Source organism: Athene cunicularia (assembly GCF_003259725.1).
Source record: "Athene cunicularia isolate RWA chromosome Z unlocalized genomic scaffold, athCun1 chrZ_part2, whole genome shotgun sequence".
Lineage (NCBI taxonomy): Eukaryota > Metazoa > Chordata > Aves > Strigiformes > Strigidae > Athene > Athene cunicularia.
The window spans coordinates 9,176,920-9,187,832 of record NW_020799143.1 but is presented as its reverse complement, the minus strand read 5'-3'; the positions used below and the strand labels follow the sequence as shown (position 1 = coordinate 9,187,832).

General features: G+C 39.7%; 1 protein-coding gene across 11 annotated transcripts in view; it reads right to left on the bottom strand.

Annotated features, from left to right (window-relative positions):
* Positions 1-10,913, bottom strand: part of SEMA4D (semaphorin 4D) — a 98,536-nt gene that overhangs the window by 48,093 nt on the left and 39,530 nt on the right. For all 11 annotated transcript variants that reach the window (XR_003400161.1, XM_026866406.1, XM_026866409.1 and 8 more), the window contains exon 2: positions 1,116-1,178. The gene's annotated coding sequence lies outside the window, so the exon portion shown is untranslated. The remainder of the gene's footprint in view (positions 1-1,115; positions 1,179-10,913) is intronic.

The following is a 10,913-nucleotide window of genomic DNA, read 5'->3' as shown; positions in this document are numbered from 1 at the left end:
CCTCCACACACCCCACACCCCCCCCAAAGGTAAATATTACAAGATGACAAATAGGAGATTACAATTCTTATTTTTCCAGATAATTATGGGTGGATTCTTTGAAATATCATGTCAGCCTGTAATTCCAAAGAGTAACAGGAAAGAGCAAATGAATTGGCTTTTGCTTGGTTTGTCTTTCTTTACAAAAGAGAAAGGTAACTCTGGCCTTAGGCAAGTCAACCTCTGAGCTATCAGAAGCTGTAGGCACTGTCATGGATCCTCAGCATGGCTGCATAAAAGCAAACTAAACAGAAATTATTAATGTAAAACTACACGGATGATCAGTGGGACCCAACCACAGCTCCAGTGCCAGCACCTTCTGCTCATTTGGATATTGAGCTATTCCAAATCCAGAATTAAAGAGCTGTACAGGGGAGAGATGTGTTTTAAGACCCTCTCCTACTTCACTGGGTGTTTTAAGACCCTCTCCTACTTCACTTCCCAGATATTGAACCAGATATTGATACTGTAACAGTCAGTGCTACAGTGAAAACTGTTCCAATGACCAAGAAGTTCTTCCCGTACCACTTAAACACACTCACAAAATTGTTCAGCTTCTTCCTTATTTCTTCTTGGGCTCACAGGACTGAGTCAGTCATACAAAGTTATCTGATGATGCCTACTAACAACTAATGGCACTTGAAAACAAAGTACCTGTGTCTAAATTAACAGGCACATGTGCTTTTAAAAAAAAACTATCCTAAGTGTCTCCTGACACTTTCAAAGATTCAAATGTCTCTGAAAGCAAACCCAGTAACCCCTCACACACATAAAGTGCATAACACAGGAGAGCAGCAACCCTGAACAGGACCTTTTAGTGGTAACTGAAGCACAAGTAAACATACAGTATCTTCCCAAGTGAAAAAATTTGCTTTTCTGATAAGGTTCTTGAGAAGTATTTTGGTCTTGAAGTAAAGTAATAGATTGAATATATAATTAAAACCTTATTTATATTTTTCTGTATGAACTAAGAACCTAGTGTCCTTGGAGTGTATTTGTTTTACTAACAAAGACATCTGTACCACAGCCCCCTTGCTTCAGGGGGAGTGGGGTACCCATAGTAGCACTGTACATACCTACTGCTCCCTGGAGCCTCCTGCACACCCCTGGATATGGGGAGATGTCAGAAACACGTCCTTCTGTAAAGAGATAAGAAACTGGGTTTGACATCATTACCACAAACCCGAAGGACAAGTTTTGATATGGGAATTATAATAAATCCTCCCCCAAAAGTTTGGCTTTTATTTTCTAGATTAGCAGGCAGACTGTTTCTTACAGAAACCAGAACAGACGATGTGCATCCAATGAGCCAAAATTCCAACACTGCACTTAATACAAAACAACTATTAAGGAGTCCTGATAAAAAGCATGCACCACCAGCCTTTTTCAAACTCAGTTTCCTCTACCCCAAGTTGGCTGGTAACTAACTACTCAGTACAAAATTATTTAGCATTTGCATTGCAGTAGCAATTATTGATCCTGGTAAGGGTCTGGGACCCCTCTCATGCTGGTATGGGATGTACAAATAAAGCTCAGAAAGGCTAGACACCAGCCAGCCCCACAAACTATTACCTTTATTAAATCCATGTAAAGCAGTTCCAACACCTTCCTGCATTACTGAACGACTGCATTATGCACAAGCCTAGAACAAGAATACCTGGATATTTACAACGAAACCTCACATGTTCGTATTTATTTTGGTGTAATCAAAGGAGAACAGTGGGCCACTCCAGAGCAGTCACAACAGGGCAATTGATGTGTTTATCCCAACACTGTCCTAAGTAACATACTTCTAAATATGAAGACTTGAAATACTGTTAACATCAGCTTATTTAGCATATATACTTCCTGTTCACCCAACTGCTTTTTAAAGGGTGTGTGCTACCTGAAGGGATAGTGTCTTATAAATATGAGTCACCACGGATCTGATCTGGATCTCACTGAAGTCAACAGTAAGATGGTTCCCACAGATCCAAATGGGAAGAGGGTGCACATAAAAAAAAGAATCTCCATTGCACATCTGAAGGCTTAATTCTTGATCCAGAAGATTATAATGAATGGCTCACAAGGCAGAAGGTCCCAAAAGAAACAGGCCACACAAAATGACAAGAAACAACTCAATACTGTAGGTCTCTAAGGAAAGGGAGAGCCTACACAGGGTCTTTTCAAAGGCACAGTATCTGCCCTGTCCTTCATCAGTGCATGTTTTGTGGCTGACAGTATGGTAGCAGGTACCAAATGGTACATCAAACCCACTTTTTGCTTACAAAAACGTATTTTCAAAATCTTTTGGATTTTTTATGTTAGAGAGGGCAATCTAGTCTGACTCTCCCCATGAGTTTTTTTTGACAAGATACCCCATGGAAATCTGTAGCCCATCTGTGCTATTATCTGCTGTGTATTTTTCATGAGCACTAGCAGGATATAAGTTACTTGGTTTTGCTGTTAAAAAGAACAGCCTACCTTTCATTCTGCTGGAGAAAAAAGAGCAGGCAAACTGTGAATCATCCAACCAGTTATGAAGTTCTCCATGAACTAACTTACACCTTACACAACTTACAGGGCTTGTAAGAGCACTTTCATTATAACGAAGCACTTGTATCTAAATAGCTACAAACTGCTCACAAAAACCCTTGCAGCAGAATTAGCTGACACTCAAGATAGCTCTCTAAACAGCCTGCCATAGAGATTTCCACATCTCCACAGGTGGCCCCAGGTTTCTGAGTTACAGGTCAGAGGCCACTCAGCCAGGTGGGAGAAGCAGATGAGCCACAAGGACTTTAAAGCCGCAGCATCTCAGCTCAAGAACTTCGCTTATAAGAGCCTTGTATTGCTCCTTAGCCTGCCCCTCGGGAAGGGGCCACTAACCACGGCTGTTTCTGGCAGGGAAGCTACAGACACGGGCCTGAGTGCAATGGAGGCTGGGCCCAGGTGAAAAGGGTGGTTTGCAAGTAGGGGCTGATTCTTCTCTTTTGATCACGCCGCCACCGGCTGCCTGTCTGGACACCACCTGTAGTCATGCTACACACATGAGTAACTACTCAGAGCTTGCCAAAAGCTATGACATAATTAAACCCTTTAATCCAACCAGGACTTGAGTATGAAATTAACATCCATATAAGCGCTGCAGGTCTGCATGCACCCTTTGGGTCCTCTTGTTTGAACCTGGCCTCACAGGTAATCCTTCAAAGCAGGCACTGCAGGAGCTCCCTAACAAAACTATATATACCCTGTCAGGTTTTAAGATTGAAAACCATATTTCAGTGTAAACTTAAGGGAAAATAACCCCTGTTTCTTCTGGTAACAATTACTTAATCTTGAGGGCAGGATACATGAACAACAAAAAATTACACCACAAAAAGCTCATTATTTTGACAACTGTGACTAAGTCCTCAAAGATTAAAGAAAACACCTACCAGACTATAAATGAAAGACAGCCTGGAATATATTATGTAGACTAGCATGATAGTCACCTTAAGGAAATTTTTCATAAGACAGCCACAATCCTTCATATATATGTGTTTGCATATGTGAGAGTACTTTCTTCTAATCTGTCAAATTCCAAAGCACATTAATGTATTACAAGGTACTTCTGGCTGTCACAGACTACTTGTATTTAAAAAAACAAACCAAACCAACAAAACACAACTTGTATTACTTCTTTCTGCATATCAATTACCGTCCAGATCAGATGAATTTCTTTAATCCTCTATTCAAGCATACTCCTGCTGGAACCAGGTCCTAGGGATTTTCAATAAGAAGGAGAAAGTAAATACAGAAGAAAAATAGTTTATAAATGTATTTTAATTACTCAGAGAATTTGGTAGAACCATGAAGGCAAATTCTAAGTTTGGAAATGTTTGAGATATTACAGCACTATTCACCAACCTTACCAAAATACAATTTCCAGTACCTTGATGATTGCAACTAGAGATATATTTGCTATCTGTATCTCAAGTCAGCTGCAACCTCTGTGTGCTAGCTTTCTCAGAAAACTTATTTTAAATGCTTGTAAAGAAGCCACAGGTAAAGCTGACATATAGCTAAGAATATAAGGCTGTGCACGCTGCCCACAGGCAGCACACTAAAAACATTCTTCCGAATACTATGTGTGGTTTTAGAGTTCTAAAATAATTACATGGGAAGGCAGTCTAGACTGCTAAATTCAAGAACAGTGCACTTTATTTAAATAATTGGGTATCTGACATATCAAACTAACTGTTGCTGGCTGCAGTAATTTCTATTAGCTCCCATCTTCTCGCAGTGTGATCAGTGACAATACTTGCTAGTCACCTGTGCAAGATATTGCAGGGGAAGAAAGTCAAGTAACAAATACATTACAGGATTTACAGAGCAAAGCCTCAAATGTTTTTCCCCTTCCCCGCTTGTGAAGCTTGACTTCTCAAACACACCTTTATTTCAGAGAACCATTTACTGGCCTATCAACATCCCCCCTACTTTTTCTGAACAGTTATGTTGAGATAGGTTTGCCTTGGGCCTGACTTTATGTGCATGAGCTTGCAGCAGAACCCCATGCTAAACTAGGAACAATAAAGCAGAAAAGCTCTGTTATGTCTCAAACAGTCATTTTAATTTAGCCCAAACTGGACTGGGAACTTCAGCTTTCAATTCCCTTATCACCCTGACACTCTTCAGATCTCACAAGCACCCTCAAAAATGCCAAGAACAACGTAGAGACTATTTACAGAGGCAGAAAGCCCCCAGTCTGCTATGAACCCCTCCTGTGTCCCAGTGACAAAATACAAATACCAAGGTTGGGCCAGCTACTGCTGAGAGTGGAGTTCCTCTGTTTTTAAGGATATTACAAGAAACTGTAAATAAGTAACCTAACTTCAACAAAACTGATGGCAGCATTCTTCAGGAAAAGATCTGAAAGTATTTCACAATTCTAATTTTCCTGCAATTACAATAGTACACAAATATCAGCACAATATTAATTTAATAAATTTTTAATCAAAAACATGGTAGTGGTTCTGAATCAAATTCCAGTAAAGACAGAGGGCACCACCACTACAACTGTGTGAGACCAAAAGCCACAGAGCACTAGAGAAAGGAAAGAAGGATGCACAACTGCACAAAGCAAATTGCCAATACCAGCACTTTGGCTTCAGATTGAATTTTTGAAACCACCACTTTAGGGACATGTAGAATTTATATGTACTCACAACAGGGTGCATTTGCTAAGGGAAGAAAATGTTCTTTCAAAGGCAGCATTAGAATATTTTGGTCAATAAACAGTGTAGTCTTTCAAGAACAGATATCATTGGGAGTATTCCCCATGTTCAACATATTTTCACTTCTGCAAAGGCAGTATCAAAGGAGAAAATTACCTCTCCTCTCACCATACAAGCATCATCCCTTATTATCCTACAAGGTCTCCTCCAATCAGAAAACGAGCAATCCAGCAAATGATTTGCTGGTGCTAAAATCTGAGCAAGAACAACAGATGAGCCTCCAAATCTTACTCCCAAGTATTCAATGAAAAACAACAGAAAACAAAGTTTAAATTTTGCCTATATTCTTGGTATATGTCCTTCAATGGAATGAATGAAACACACGACAAGAAAAGCATGAGTTTAAAAAAAAAAACAACACACACACAAAACCCCAATAAAATGAAATACACAAAAAACCCCAAATCAAACATAAAAAAACGCACCACCAACCAGGAACTCTGTACTACAAACTTCGCTTCACACGTGTCTTAACCAAAAGACCATCAGCTGGCAATTATGTGGAAACACGTCATAATATTAAAAAGTGAATGAATGTCATGTATTTCCATATTCACTATGACAATACAGCAACCCAGAAAAGCTAAAGCTAAAATCAACATGCTGTGTTACACCACATAATTTCTTAAAAGCTTGGATCACATCTTTTGTCACTTTCAGGTAACAACTTTTATCAATTTTCAACTATTTATTACTTCAGCATTTCCCTTTTTGACTTTCTCCTATTCTTTACATAAACTGCACTTACCTGTGTTTACAAGTGATAGTCTGAATATATTCAGGAAAGTTATCTGAGCCCTGAGATTACAAAACACCCACGTGTTATTTCAGCATTCCATATTTAGCATTTTTCAATGCTCTCTTGCCTTTTTTCCCCCCGCCTCGGTCTGCTCTTGCCTTGAGATATGCATGGCGTCTTCCAAAAAACGCAGTCAATGATAAGACATGGAAGTGAGTCTTTCTTTACTGCACAAAGAACAGAGTATTTTACCATCACAGTAGTGCAGAAAACCCCTGTTAATGAGTTAACAGACTCAGGTTTTCAAGACAGTTGAACAAATATGCCAGTTACGGACAGGTGCCAGACTCTTAAAGTTTCTTGACTCTCAGAGAAGGAAAATACAGAAGCCATTTTTGTGCACACAGCAGAGATTTTCAGTACCAAAATATCCTCAGCCAGTTTGCCCACTGTAAACACCAAACTTAAATTGTATATACCTCTCCCTATTCTGCTTGGGGGCACCCAGATTGAGAAGGCAAAATGCAAAGACAGCTTTTAAACAAGCCTTTAAAGCACATTCAAATCACTGCCCTTTTTTTTTTTAACCTAAAATGAATTAGAACTAGGTGGAAGAAGAGGAAAAGATAATTTTCATCTCAGCACACAAGATTAAAAAAAAGCACTTCTTTAACCAGCACAGCAAAATATCTTGTAACTTAAAGAGAAGCCTTCGTAGAGGTTACCTGTCCGTCCTGAGTAAAGGCTTCTGTGCTGAGGAAACAGGCAACTTCAGTTCAAGGAGTGAGAGTCAGCTCCCTGGTTGTGTAAGTCACAGCACAACCTCCCTGAGGGAGCTGCGTGAGTTTGCTGAAGTAGGGGATTTGAACCAAGTTATTCAAAACAGTGGAGAAATAACAAAAACAAAACTCCACGTGTTTGGCTATATGAAATTCAGAAGTTGAACCTTGCAGCGGTATTTACTATTAAAAAACAATTATAACTCACAGGTGGAATTTACCCATTTTTTTGTAAAAACAAAACAAAACTGCTCATGTCCAAAAAAACACCCAAAAAAAGCTATAAAAAGGGATTTCCTCAAGCTTTACAAGTTATGTAAGTGCATCTCTGACTTATGAACACACATAAAATTTGTTGTGCTTAATATCCTTATCTTACTGATCATGCATTATGACTCCCTTATCACACACCCCTTTAAAACTATCTTCCTCTCCTTCATGTCCAATTGCACAAAGTCATAATGTAATGAGAATGTCATTAGACTGGTTAGAATGATACTTCAACTTGTGTTAAAAACATGCCCACTCAATGGCAAAACAGAACAGACCACAGGAAATTCATACATTTCTGAAGTCTCCTGTATATCATTTCAGTTTCATTTGGGACAAAACGACAACATCCAACTCACAAATGTCTCTGTGATAATAATTTTGAGGTTTCCATTTCAGATACAGTGAGGAGATGGCAAGCGTTGCTGCTCTCAGCACTTCACCTGTTACTCCACAGAGCTGCTTCTGCTGCCCACTACACACAATCGGCTTTGCATTTGACATGAATCGTGCTGGCTAAACAGTCAGAGCTGTGCAACTTTTTCTACATCAGGCATGTAAATATGTTGAAGGTGGTGTGATAAAGCCCTTTCAAAATGCCAGGTGGTTTTTTTTTTCCTCGATTAAGAAAAATACTTATTGTATTTGTATGGCAGCTTCTTGAAGAGTCACTATCAAGTTCTGCCAGTTCTCGTTGGTAAGTACTGAGGTGAAGGCACAGTGCCTCTATGCAGTTGCTGTCGGTTTTGTAAGCTCCTTTTTCTGCAGAGAGTTTCAACAGTCACGTTTCTGTACAAGGTGACAGACAGAAGCATTTTGAGTTATACAGAACAGAAAGTCCTTCTTCCCCATCAACCAGTCATGGAATGGAAGCTGCACCTGGAAACTGCACAAATTAAAATCAATCAAGTTTCCAAATTCATTTCCACTGAGAACCCACTAGAGGTTGAAGATTAACAACCAAAAAAACCCACTTAAAACTGGTAATTTCCTTCAGGTCTGCTCATCCCCATATTAATGGAATAAATGGAGAAACACCTTATTTTTACCATTCCATTCCCATTCTTTGGTATCTGACCTTCAGACTACAGATGTCAAGTTTTATTTCCAGGTACAGCATCAATAGCACCAAGCAGCAGTGCTGTTTTCCCTGCACTGATGAGCAAAATTTGACATGCTTGGCTCTCACACCTGGCCTGTCACCAAGTCACTGATGTTTTCCTCCTTCTCCTGCAGTATGTGTATACTTGTAGTATGTGGTATCCCATACTTTCATCCATAGTCTTATATAATTACAGCACATTTAGGTATTATAGGTCCTAGAAAGCAATTATGCACTGATAAAACTAGGATGTTCACATAATTTAAGACACACATCAGAAATTCAGCAACGTCCCAAGATGAATGGCTTAAAAATCATCCCCTGAATCCCCAAAATGGGACTGGAGGAAACAAGCCAGATAACTGTGCTTCCCCCTTATAGTTACGAGGCGTCAAGCCTGCTCACTTAAGTTGTTCTGTCTACCTTCTACCTCTGGCCACTTCTGTGTCCCCTGGTCTCCATCCATCCCCACCTCCTAGCACAAACTTGTGCCACTGTGCAACCAGTTAGAGAAGTCAACTGATCAGTTTCCACAGCTTAAAACCTACTTTGGGGAAGGGAAGGGTCAGGGTGGTTTAAATCCATCCACACGTCTTTCACCAGCAGCTAGCTTGTAACAGATGAGATATATGTGCGACACCATTAGAGACATTAAGTCTGAGCCTTACTTGGGGGGAAAAAAAAAAAAAGAAGTGGTAAATCCAGTAAGTGCTACACTCACTCCTCCAAGTACTCCCAGCATCACCTCAGGGCCCAAATAAGAAAAAGCAGGGAAGAGTTGGGGGATCCTGACCTGAAAAAAGAAATCCCTAAAGGACTGAGGTTCTATCTGGGATTAAGCCTGTGATGGACATGATGCAGCTCTCCCCTCGCTGCACAGCACCAACCAGTCTGCAGAACTCCTTGCTAGAAAAGATCTTGAAAAGACAAAAGTCAGAACTACCCAAGGGTAGGGCTATGTCCCCCAATGGTAAATGTTGCTCTCTTCCTGATGCAGCATCATTATGGAAACAATTTACTTTATTCTGCCAGTGGTGAGTAACAAACAACAGTTCCTTCTAGTCAGCTAAACCCTGGCCACAAGGGTGTTACCCTTACATTTACTTATATATTCGAGATACTCAGCTGCCTCTAAAGGACTGTCAAAGACCACGTACTGTGGGACAACAACATGGACCAGCCAACCCCATGCAAATCAGGACAGACCAGGTTTAGGGTCAAAATCCAGAATTCACACCACACTGCAAAGGTCATTTTAAATACCAGAGATCTCGACAAGCAGATTAATCTCCAATACCAGAACTGCAACTCATGTTTTCTTAGCAAACACCACAGAAGTGCAGTAAAACAGCCTTAAAATTTTAAGAAATCATAATTTTACTATAAGAAACACACCTAATGCAAACAGCTTCAGTGGCAGGCATTTTAAAGTGTTTGGGGTTTTGCTGTGTTAAAGGTTATGCTAGCTGAGAAGAAGAGTTCCCCTTTTTCCCCCCATATTAAAACCTCTACAGCAGCTCTGGCATTTTTTGCTTAAAAAGTAAAACCACCATACTTCTGAAAAAAGCTGCTAGGGCTTTTAACAGATAGCACAGGCACAGATTTCACTAATCATCATTAGATTATTATACTGTTTCTCACTTTTTTTTTTTTTTAACTAACCATGTATAGCCAGGGAGCCTGCACACTTCTGTAAGATATACAAATAAATTATACATACCAGCAACTACAAAAAAGTTTGTGCAGAACAGAACTCGTTAAGCATAGGTGTTTCCCTGCAGAATTTGGTTAGCAACAACTCAGCAATGACTGACTTGAGTTTGAAAAAAATCAGCTATGACTTTGGGAGAACTTAGACAAATGCAGTAATTTATCACATATTGCTACATCCATTCTGTGAGGTTGTAGAGCATCAATCATACCTGCTCCTGCCCCAACATATCCCTTGTGTTGGTATTAACAATGCAAAGGTCATTTTGACCTTTAGGTAGTAAGAGTATTGGTTTGTGGCCATATTACTGCTTTCTGTACGTTCAAAAACACAGGTGCAGATCTTTCAGTGTAAGTACTCCAGATTTCACATCAAATTATGTGTGAGCATGTCAAGGAACAGGATTAACAGAAGCTTTGCTTGCAGAACATTCTCATGAGCATTACTGGGATTTTAACTCCTGCCAAGCCTAAAATGAGCTTTTTCTTATGCCAAATGAAATGTAGTAGAGTCATTATGACACTTGATAATTAACTTTTAAAAATCTTGTCTGCACTATCATTAAGGACATTATGAAAGAGAAAGATAGATATGAAAGCTGCACGCATACGACAGAGGTTCTGCCTTAAAGTTTCTTGATAAACAGGTAATTACTTCAAGTTTCCCACCCTTGAACACTAAACTTGAGGTTTTTAGTATTACAGAAAAGCAGAACTGTAAAATTATATGAAAGCATTAGAGGCAAGGCAAGATTTATGTGCTTCCGTCAAGGTTTATGGATCAACAGTGAAATACGAAGCCTTCCTCAGCAAAGCTGACCTCCAAATGCAGCGACAGCCATCCATGTCTTATCTCAAACCAGATATCCCCACCCCAGACCACTCTTAGCTTTCACATTTGGTGGAAAAAAATGTGTTAAACTCATCCATATGCAAAAATTAATCCCAGCCTACATAGATATGTCAGAGAATTTGATGGCAATTGATGTTACTTGTGAACCAGATTCTGTAGAGGTTCT